Genomic DNA, 12004 nt, shown 5'->3' on the forward strand with positions numbered 1-12004 from the left:
TTTTGCAAATGGAGAAATATTTTCAACATGTCAGTGGTGGGAAACAGGATCAGTCACTGGGTTACAAGATACCTATTCTTATGTGAACAAATATTATACATACCTTTAAGGTAGGTGAAGAACATGAGTTTTAGAATTTTGAGACAAATTCAAATCCCTTTAAAAATATTTTCTAATTGTATGACATGGGAAAGTCACTTCTTTCTGAGTTTCAATTTCTTCATCTTTAAATTGGAAATAATGATGCCTTCACTTCCTGTCTCATGGATGTTGCAGAGCAAGTGCTTCAAAAAATTTAAAATGTTATTAAATTATATTTAACACTTCCTTTGGAATTAGAAGTCTTGTGTTCAAATCTGAGTCCTATCATTTAATAACATGAATTTTCTGGGGCCTCACTTTTCTCATTTGTTAAATGTAAATGTTAGATTTGGTGATCTATAAGATTCTTTTCAGTTTTAAATAAACCTTTGAGCCCAAGATCTAATTATTTATCAAAATGATGCACTGGCTTTGAATTTATTTCCTGAGTTTTGAGGATTAAAATAGTTACATAGATAGATATATAGATAAGAATAGCATATTTTCCTAGGGCAAATAATAATGGATTGCTATTTGCTGATATTATATTTGTACTGTGTCAGAAAATAAATTCTGTTTAGGATCTGAGGCACACCTGGATGAACTCTTTCAAAGTTGTAAATAGATGCTCCTTTGATCAATTGTCATAACTGTAGCATTCTCCATGGTTTATTGGAGAGAAGGATCAATACTGAAAGCTGTATCAGTTTCAGAAAAAAATGACTAAATGAATTTTCTTAAAGTGTCTGAGAAAATCAGTGTCATTATAAAATCTGTGGTTTCTAATTGTTTTGACAAAGTTTGCAAATATTTCTATCTACTAGTTGCAGGATCCATAGAAAGAAAAAAACCTATATAGTACAAATATTTGTAACATAATGGACATGCCTAGCACTACTAGAAGCTCTTTAAATGATGGCTTCTGTTCCCTTCAGCTCAGACAGAGAGGTTCCTTTCAGAATGCCTTGTTTTATAAGTAAAAATGTATTCATATTACAAAATCATTGTAGCAAAACATTTCTATTAAATAGCTCTGTTGTTTATACTTAAGATTCCCTAGCAGGCTGAGTAGCTCAGAAGGACTATGTGAGGCATATGGATGCATTAGAACAATCATTAAGCATCAAGGACTTTCCAATTATCAAGTGTCACTTAGGACACAATAGGCTGAGACTAATGAGGCAAGGTTCTGCCAGTTTCCTATTTGGAACCAAAGTTTTCAGATAACCAAAAGCAATATACATGTCCCTTATAAAAGACATTTGTCAATACAGCTCAGCAAGTTCTTTATCAGGAATATCCAATAATTTCTTATTTGTCTACAAACTTTTGATGATTTAAAGAATATATGAAAGTGACAGATCTAATCTTATGCTTTATTGTAGTTTAGATCTAGGAAGGTCTTGATTTATTCAGTTTCATCTGACCCATACAAGAAGATTTAAGTTAGATAATACAAATACTTTCCCATTTTGTGGACAAAGATTTCTAGTAATTAAATGATAATAGCAATAATCAAAGCTCACATTCCTATAGCAGCCTAACAGTTACAGGAAACTTCTGTCACAACAACCCCATGAGTCCATAATAAAGAAACTAATCTCATTCATTTTTCAGATAAGGAAACTAAAGCTGAGCAAGATTGACTTTCTCATCTGATGTTCCACATCTAAAAGTATTAGTTGAATGTATGATTTTTGTCCATGTATTGCATAAAATTATAAATGACATTTTTATGAGATGTTTGGGTGCCTGAAAGAGGGAAGAGAGAAAGGTAAGATGCAGGAGATCATTAGGACTATAGAAAATTATATACACCTCCCTTCCAGACTACTGTGAAGATAAAATGAGAATACATTTGTAAGTGTCTTGTAAATAATAGAGTCATATAGTAATACTATTATTATATCACAGTTACATATTCTACATGTTTTGTAGAATTCTCTTTATTCCTTACATATTTCTGCCTAAAAACATATCTTTGAATGCATAGACACAGATTTCTATTTTGTGGCAGGCATCCTGTGACTTTTTATTCCACAGCCTTCTTCCTACATCAGGGAATTCCGAACTTTTTGTTTTTGTTTTGCCAAAAATTATCATTAAGGGAAATCATCTGTATTTTTTCCTGTGTAGTTCTGGCTAATTTCAAAAAAATAATGAAATTCTTAATTGCTTTGAGGACTTAGTGTAAAAATGTCAGAGTATCATCCTGGGGAGAAAAAAAAAATTCTGGTAAGTTTCTTTTAAAAGTAATTTCTACCTTCATGAATATTTCCAATTAGGAATTCACTTTTAGTAATGTCTGTTTTAACTGGCATCCCTGAAAAAAGAAATCTTAAAAGAAATTTCAAGGTATCCAGTTTAGTCTTTTAAATATCATGATTTCCTATTATTTTTACCATTTTAAAAGTTGAAATGTTTTTGAATTTATTTCTTTACTTCTCCCTGAAAAACATGAAAAATTTTTTTTTTGATGATTTAACGCTATTATCATGGAAATAATTTATTTTGTGCATTGGCTCTTTTCGGAAGAGGAGTGCTTGATATGTGTAAACCTATGCCCCTACACTAAATGGCCTCAGATTGCTCTAAAGTCAATGGTTTTTGAATCACAGTATTCAATACTGATCTTAAAGATCAGTCCAATTAAAATTCATTTAATTTTTTTAAAATTTGCATTGAATTGACTTTTTAAATGAGGAAACTAAGATCTGGGAAGTTTAAGTAACTTTCCCAATTAAATGAGACAAGTGAAGAAGTAGAATTCCTAAACTGTTTTCTGATTGCAGATTGTGTGTTTCCCCCTAGACCACAGATGCTTTCTTTCAGATTGCTACTTTTTCAATCTCTTTTTTCTCTATAAAGTGCTAGTTAGTTTAATTCAGCTTCTAAGCACCTTATACTCATTGCCTGTGCACCACCTCCCTTCTCCTTCCATAAAGCAAGGGGAAGTAAATTATCAGTTTTGCTAAATCATTCAACTTAATTTTTTGCAGGGTTAGAACTCCTTCTTACCTAGGGGTCTCTCCTGTAGAGTACAGTACTTATGCTTTTAAAGAGCTATTTCTGCAGGTACTGTGTATCAGTTATTTATAGTTTCATAGTCAGGTCTAAATGGTTGAGGTGATTGAAAGTTAAACTTCCCAATAAATAATTTGGTTTATATTTAGCTTATTACTATCATAGGGTCCAATTTTCTTCTAAACTATAAAAAGGTAAATGTTACTCCTTTGCTCCACCCTTTTAAAAAAGTAGTGTCTACCCCAGTGATCCTGTCAAATATTCCTGCCTCTAATTGGTTTGGGGCAAGATTCCTGTTAACATGGTGGCACCTGTCATAATAGAGAAAAGTGAAAAGACTGAAGTGAAATGTAGGAATGTACCTATTCATAACAGCTGACATTTATGTAGTGCATTATTTATATCATTTCACTTTATTCTCATAGGGAGTTAAGTTATTCAGCTGTTTTTCAATCTAGCTTGACTCTGTGAATCTTTTTAGCAAAGATAGTGCAGTAATTTGCTATTTCCTTCTCCACCTCCCATTATATATGAGGAACTGAGGCGAACAGGGTTAAGTGACTTGCCCAGAGTCACGTAGCGACTAAGTGGTTAAGGCCAGATTTGAACAAAGGAAAATGAGTATTCCTAACCTAGGCCTGGCACTCTATTGATTAAATCACCTTTGAAGAAAATAGGTACAATTTCTTTTAACCTCATTTGATAGATAACACAATTAAGATTATCATAGTTAATTGAGTTTTCTATGATCATATAGCTAATAAACATTAAAAATCTGATTCAAACCCAGATCTCTGTTCAATCCAAGCTCACTTTCCTATATACCACTATGCTATGGACCAAGAGAAGTTTAATCAAGGCACTTTATGTAAATCTTTTTAAAAATGTGAAATTTGCATGTTTGATATTATTATTATTATTGTTATTATTATTTTCTCCCAGTAAAGTAAGGGAAAACTTTCTGGAGCCATCTTGATCAAAATATGGGATCTATGATAAATCAAATCCTCTTTTCTACCGTACTTACCCCTGCACATTTTTTTTTTTACAAGTAAAATCAAGTTATTGTTGTTTGTCCCTATTCCTATTTTCATATCTTATTGTAATTTGGAGGTGACCCAAAATCATATTATTTTAATACAAACTTATGAAGGTCCTATTGAGCAGAAAGAGTCCAAATATAGATTTGAATAATAGATTATGCATCTTTTATATTAGAGTCAACCTACAAGCTTTTGTTCAGATTCTTTGTTAAACTGGCCAAAGGATGGTAAATTTTCCAGCCATAGTTACTTTTAGACAATTTGATAAGTTAGAGAGGAGGGTTGACTTATAATAATGTATGGACCCTGACAGCCCACACTGATAACATCCCAGATTTTATAAGAAAGTATTTGAAGGAGAAATCATGATAATTTAAACAATACTAACCTCTTTTGCAAGGAATCCAAAAAACATGCAGCTTTCAGGTACTATGGGGAAGTTGAATTGGCAAGCTTACTTTATAAGATATACAGTAAGTCTTTAATTATAATTTTTTCCTTAATTGAAATTGGTGAATGTCATTCAAGAACCTATCAGATTCTATCTGATCAGAACCTACACACACACACACACACACACACACACACACATATATATATATATATATATATATCTGAGACATTGGGGTTAAATGACTTGCCCAGGGTCACACAGCTAGGAAGTGTTATGTGTTTGAGGCCAGATTTGAATTCAGGTCCTCCTGACTTCAGGGCTGGTGCTCTATCCACTTCGCCACCTAACTGTCCATTTATATATATTTTTTGATGATAAAACTTAACAGAGAGGTCAAGGGATTTGCCTAAGAGCAGTCTATGAAGGTTAGAAATTTTTTTAGCTTTAGCTTATGGATGAAAATGGCAATGCTATCATAATTTTAAAAATGGCTAAAAATTGATGTAGAGGGCAAGTATACTTAAAACAAGGATACTTACAATAAGGTGTTAACTCTGTGTGATTGATGAGATGATGGTTCTCTAGTTTACATATTCTTAGTACTTAGTATAGTGATGTAATGGTTCTCTAGTTCACAGGTACTCAATATGCTGCAATGATGTAATTGTAATAAAATATTACAATTACATCATTGCAGCATATTGAGTACCTGTGAACTAGAGTATTTAAGGGCTGAGAGAACTGGGGACACAGTCAGTCAGAGTGAACAGACTATGAAGAGACAATGAAGACTTTAGACTCTATTCCTAACCATCTTCATAGTGACTGGTATGCTGAGATCAAGGCCCGCCAGGAGGACCTCCAGAAAGTGCCCAGACATTACAAATTGGTGCAAAGATCATACAACTGTTTTTATGTGCAAATGTTAATCAGCCTAGAACCAGAGAAAGAACAATGTGTTTTTATTTAATATCAAGCTGATCTAACTGGCTTCTACCTTGTGGATGGCCATAACAGAACAGAGTAGTCAAGAGAGTCAGGAATCAAACAGAAGTTTAATTCAAAGTGAGGGAAATAGCAAGGTGCTCCTAATTGAGGAGGCTGAGGCAGTGTGGGGAGATCTCAATACTTATACCAATGCTTCAGAGTGAGCTGTAGCCCTGACAGTGAGAAATAACAACAACAAAGTACCCAGTCAAAGCAATATTATGATTATGTGATTTTGTGTGATAACAATCTCAAAGGACTATGGTTATGCTAAGTTCAGGTCACAGTTTACTTGCTGGACCCTACTTCTGGAAAATAGGGTGTCTCCTAATGCCTTGACTTTTCCCTCTTTTTGGGAAAAGGAGGGGGTCTGAAATGATCTCTAATATTTTGACCAATAAACAAAAGACAGCTACAAGTCGAAATGTCATGAAGGGATAATTGAGCTCCTCATGCCAGGGTGAGCATTTTTATTACAAGATGGGACCTGTTGAGGAAGTATGCCCCAAGTGTCACACCTAGTCATTATTTATTTGCAAGCAGAAAGGAGAAGGGGACAAGAAACATAGAGGGGGGGAAATCCAATACATACTTAAATTAGGGTCTTGGTGGCTTGACATTAAGAAAAAAAATAAAACTAGGACAATATATTTAGCTCTTATCTATAATCCTAGTAAAGCCTTCTGCTTTCTGCATGTCACTTGCTTCTGGGTCTGTACTAGATGAACCTTGAGGTTTTTGCTGTTCATGGTGCAGGGCTTTCTTCGTCCAGCTGTATTCATCCACAAGCTTTACATCTGTAGGATCAGTCAGAAGGACCTAGTAGGCTCCCTTAGAAGACATTTTGGTTGATAATTGTGAGAAGATTCCTTGTATTATTCCTTGAATCTGAGTTTCTGGTCAGCATAACATAGATCTTTGGTTAAAAGACTCTAAATAGCATATAGAAATAGTCCAGTTTTTAGCCATATAGGGCTAAGTTCAAACAATGGAGTAAAGTTTTCCTCACAATTCTTGTAACTGCATAATTACATTAAATCAGGTACAGATCAAACTACATGTCACCAAAGTAACCAAGAATATTTAACATAAACGTCTTGAAACAAAAGGTCAAAAACAATACGATAATTATCTCCAATATTAACACATTATTTCCTTGTCCTTGTAATCTATTTTCAATATTCATTTAATTAGCATATTTTAAATCTCAGATGTCTTGTGTAGTTATCTGGTCCCTAACATTTTTTTTTTTTTTTGGACAATAGGGTTTTTCTCAGGGAATCAAAAGGGGCTCTGCTTCTTGGGTTCAAAATCAAGAGGTTCCTAGATAATTCTGTCTTAATATGCACAATCATTTAAATTTGATTCTTCAATTTTGAAACTTCAGAAAATTACAGTTTATATGACATTATTTCTATCCTTACCTAAACTGTGGATCAAATATGAGAATCTTTCAAAAATTTATGAGGATCCAATTGCAAAATGAACTTTTTTGCCTTATAAAATTATCAGAGAGATACCTTAAAATTATTTCAGTTTTTCTATCATATATAAAATTCTTAATGCAATTTTGAGAACTTACCAAAACATGTTCTAAGCCTGATTTTACATGACATACAAATTTTGGAAACCAAACATATACATCTGTATGTTGTTCTTAGAGAAAAGATCAGGAAAATGGAGTAAATGGAGATGATAAAACTTTTTAAAGATTACACTGGTAATAAATTTCTGCAAAAGGTAATTCAAATTTTCCTACATTTTTTCAACACTTCTATTTGGGAATCTGATCTGAAGGGTTAACAGAGAGATGGTCTCCGATTTTACTTACAAGAGTCTGTTTGGTCTAACCAATCTTTTCTTTTCATGGTCAGAAATGAGAAGAAAGGGTTAATAAGACATTGTAATAAGGTTCAATCTATTTTTCTATTTTTTTTTCTTTTTTCCCTCTAGAATTACTTCCAAACTAGTTACCTTCATTAATTGTCCTAGAACAATGAAGCTTTTAATATTGCCATTTACTTTTAAAACAAACAAAAAAAAAATTCTTATTTTTTCTTCAAGTAAATTCTGCTGAGTGGTACCCCAGAAGGGAGTGAATTCTTGAAATTACAATAAGGTCCCAGGAGTTTTCCCCTGCAATCATAAAATGATTAATCTTCAAAATCCTTAACAAAGGCATGAAGAAGACAAGAGACATGCCATTACAGTTTCACAGAGGCTTGCAAGAAAACAAAGAAACAAAAAAATGAAATACCAGAAGTATGCAGAAAGGCCACTTATATAAGATGTGTGCAGTTTAAGAAAAAAAAAATATTCTTTTCCAGAGTAATCCAAGTTGAACCAAGTTATTTGGAGAGGCCCTGGAATTTTCCTTACAAAGAATGACAAACTCAACCAAGGCAAGAACTCAGAGGACTGGAGCCCAGACAGGAGCAGAGAACTCACCAGACAAGGGGGAAGGTGGGGGTGAGTTTCCAGAGAAATGAATTTCCAGTGCCACCTAGTTTATTCCTACTTGTACCAGGAAGTCGAATGATCTGGTTCTATAACATCCCACACCAGTCAGTGTCAACTGGATGGAACGATCCTCTAATCTATGGGTGATCAGAGCTAAAAAACAGTAGATTAGAGGCAGGGGAGTCAGGAATCAAATATAAGTTTAATTTCAAACTGAGGAAAATATCTTTCAACCAATTATATATGGGGTCCTGACTTTAGTGGAGTGGTCCAAGGCAGTGTGCAGTATCAGTGTATTTACAGTAGTCCTGACAATGAGGGGTAAAAATAACAATGTAACAATTCTGATTTATAGGAGAATTGCATAACCAGAATTGTCTGAAGTCAGGGAACATGTGATGCTGGTCAAAACAATACTAATTAATTATGTGATTTTGCCAGACGGTCAGCACAAAGGATTGAAATTATATCAAACTCAGTGTATAACTTGCTGACTGGGTACTAGCTCTGGAAAACAAGGTGTCACCTTATGTCTCCACAATAGTAACCACACCTATAACCTCCAGTATATACTCTATAGCTTACTCCATGCATCTGGTGATTGATTCTTTTGGAACAAAGTTACATTGGGCAAAACTTTTTAATTGTGTGATTTATTACAGCATGCCAGATAATGATGTATGCTTATGAAACAGAAAATATTTCACCTGTTAGTGCTGATTGTGAATAATTTATAAGGGTAGTTCATTTCAGTTCCATGCTGTCACTTATTACACATGTGATTTCCCTCTTTTTCTAAATTCCAATAAGGTACTGTTTCTAACCTGTTTCCAACAGGTTTATAACTACTTAGAGTTTCTGAAAAATTGGTTGATAAAATAATTCAGTTGTACAAATTCTTATTATGAGCACATTAAAAATGGGAGAATCCAAAGTTCTTCATAATTTTCCACTTTTATTGCTTGAAAACTCTTCATTATACAGTAATTCCTTTGGATAAAGACCTACTTAATGGTCGGTTAACCAGGGAATCTTTGTCTCCTCCAAGAGAAACAGAATGATCCAGTCAATCAAAAGACATTTTAAAAAATATTTATTCCATGCTAGACATTGTGATAAGCTCTAAGGAAAGAAAGTGAGGTGAAAAACAAAACAAACTAACAAAAAAGTGCCCTTCCCCTGAAAGAGCTCACATAGGAGACAGAACATTAAAATATTGTCCATAAGGAATAGATACAGAATAATTAGAAAGCAATCTCTGAGAGAAGGAATTAGCAGTGGAAGTAGGAAGTAGAGGTAGACAATTAGAAAATATCTCCTACAGGAAGTGCCTTATAAGCTGAGTCTTGAAGGAAGTCAAGGAAGCTTAGAGGTAGAAATGAGAATGGAAAACATTCCAGGCAAAGAGGTCAATCAGCAAAAAGATAGAAGTCAGATGATAATATATTCTGCATGTGGAATGGCAAAAAGGTCAGTTTTGCTGTTCCATAGAATATGAGGAGATATGTAAAGACAAGACTAGAAAATTAAGAGAGGGTCAGTTTTAATCGCCAAATAGGGCATTTTATATTTGATCCTCAAGATGATAGGGAGTCAATGAAATTTATTGAATAGAGTGTAACATGGTCAGAGCTTTGTTTTTAATAAAATCACTTTAGTAGTAGAGGGGACAGCTATGTGGCAGAGTAGGTAGAGGAGTGGGCTCAGAGTCAAGAAAACCTGAGTTCAAACCCAGTCATAGATACATATTAGCAGATGACCCTGGACAAGGTACTTAACTCTGCCTTAATTCTCTCAAAAAGAAGTAGAGAAGGAAATGGTAAATCACATAAGTATCTTTACCAAAAACAAAACAAAACAAAAAACAACAAACAAGAAACTTTAAATGGGAACAAAAAATCAGATATTACTGAAAAAGCTGAACAACAATAACAATAACAACAAAAACTGAATGGGAAATAAATTGGGGAAAGGTCAAAGTAGGAACACAAAGTAGTAAGTAAATGAAAAATTTCAGATATAAAAGCTGGGCATGGTGATATATTAAATACTTACAATCCGGTTTTTGGGAATGTTGAATCAGTTATACCATATAAGTTTCCAGAGTTCCTAGCTGCAATAGGATTAAGCTGATCAATGGCTGCATTAATATTGGCCCCAATATCTTGATGGAGTTGTGAAAGGAATCAGGGAATCAGGGTGGTCAAGAAGGGGCAAACTTTGGCCAGGTTAGAAATAGAGCTTGTAAAAACTCTCATGCAGATTATTAGTAAAATTGGGATCCTGAATTGCCACTTCCTTCCAGCTTGGGTAAGAAAATAATTTAGAAAAAATGTACAAGTTTTGAGGGGAGAAAGACCTGTATTAAGGGGGTAATTGAATGGAAAGAATAAGAAGGGACAAATAGGAGATGTATCAAGGTAGAGGCAATAAAACTTGAAAATAGATTAGATATATGGGATGAGTATGAGTGAAAAACTAAAGCTGAAACCAAGACTGTGAGCCTGAGTCATTGGGAAGATAGTTTTACATTTGAGAATAATAAATTTGGAAGAGTGAAAGATTTTGGGAAAAGAATGAGTTCAAATTTAAATAGGCTGAATTTAAGATATTTATATATTATCTTTTTTGAGATATCCAAGAGGTAATTATTGATGATAACTAGAGACTAGGTCCTAGAACAGATAGGAGGCAGAGTGAATAGAGGACAGGACCTAGAGGCAGGAAGACCTGTGTTCAAATACTGCTTCAGGGAACGAACTGGATGCGCGACCTTGGGCAAGAGGGTTTATCTCAGTTCTCTGATCTGTATAGTGGGGATAGTAATAAGAAAGCTTAGTGTCAGGGATACAGCAAATGCTATATATTTTTAAAATGAAAATTTAAATGGAAATCATCTTCAGAGAGATATTAATTGATCATATAGTATCTGGTGAGATAAAATTGTCAAGGCAGATAATATAAAAGGAAAAAAAGAACTGGGCCTGGGACAGATACATAATCTAAAATAGGTCATGTATCCACAAATACCACCAAGTATATTTTAGTTTCATTTGCTAATTTATTTATTTACTCATTCATCTATTTATTCATCTGTATATATAGTTGTCAGTTTGCCTTTCTGTCTACTGTTTGCTTATTTATGGAGTATGGATTTTGGATAAGATTTGACTTACACAAGTCCAATGATACAGGCTCAAGATTGGAGCAAAATGAGAAAATTGTAGACCAACTAAGATTTATTGGGCAGCGGGGTGACTAGTAGTCACTGAGATATTTGAGGACCGCTTTTCAACATTAGAGTCTAACCTATAAATTAACCTATCTCCTCAGATCAAAGAAAATCTAGGCATCCAGATGGCTAGAGCAAAAGAATAATTTTGTGTTAAAAAGAATTTAGGGAGCAGAAATTGGCAGATATCTTCCCTCAAGTAGACTGAGAAGTAAAAACCTGATTAGATATAAGGAGAGGATAAAGTTCTCAGGGAGACAGGAAAGTTATATCTAATAAAATTTTTATTAAATTAACTGGTTTAACTGTTAACTGGTTTAAATTTTTTTTCTTATTATCATAAATCATCTTCATTTTTACAAACTATTTTCCTTAGAACAACACTGAACTAGATAAGACAAACATTACCCCATTTTACTAATATAGAAACAAATTCAAGAAGGTTGCAATAAATAGATAGTGAATAACAGTGGAAAAGAACATTGGATTTGCAGTCTAAATATCAGGGTTCAGATCCCAGTTCTATCTCTTGCTTCCTTTGCTGTTTTAAGTAAAACAGTATTAGTGTGAGCCTTAATTTCCTTACCTATAAAATATGAGTTCTGTGCTAGACAATATCTAATGTCTTTTCTCATTTGAAATTTTTGATCAGAGAAATCATTAACAAGCTTATCAATCAATGGTGTGAAACACAAAAATAGTGGCCATCATTCCACCAGATTAATAAGGTCCTTTTGGACTGTATATTTACATAGATCTAAAATATGATACTCTCATGTTTTC

The sequence above is a fragment of the Antechinus flavipes genome, chromosome 1 (genome assembly GCF_016432865.1).
Source record: "Antechinus flavipes isolate AdamAnt ecotype Samford, QLD, Australia chromosome 1, AdamAnt_v2, whole genome shotgun sequence".
Taxonomy (NCBI): Eukaryota; Metazoa; Chordata; class Mammalia; order Dasyuromorphia; family Dasyuridae; genus Antechinus; species Antechinus flavipes.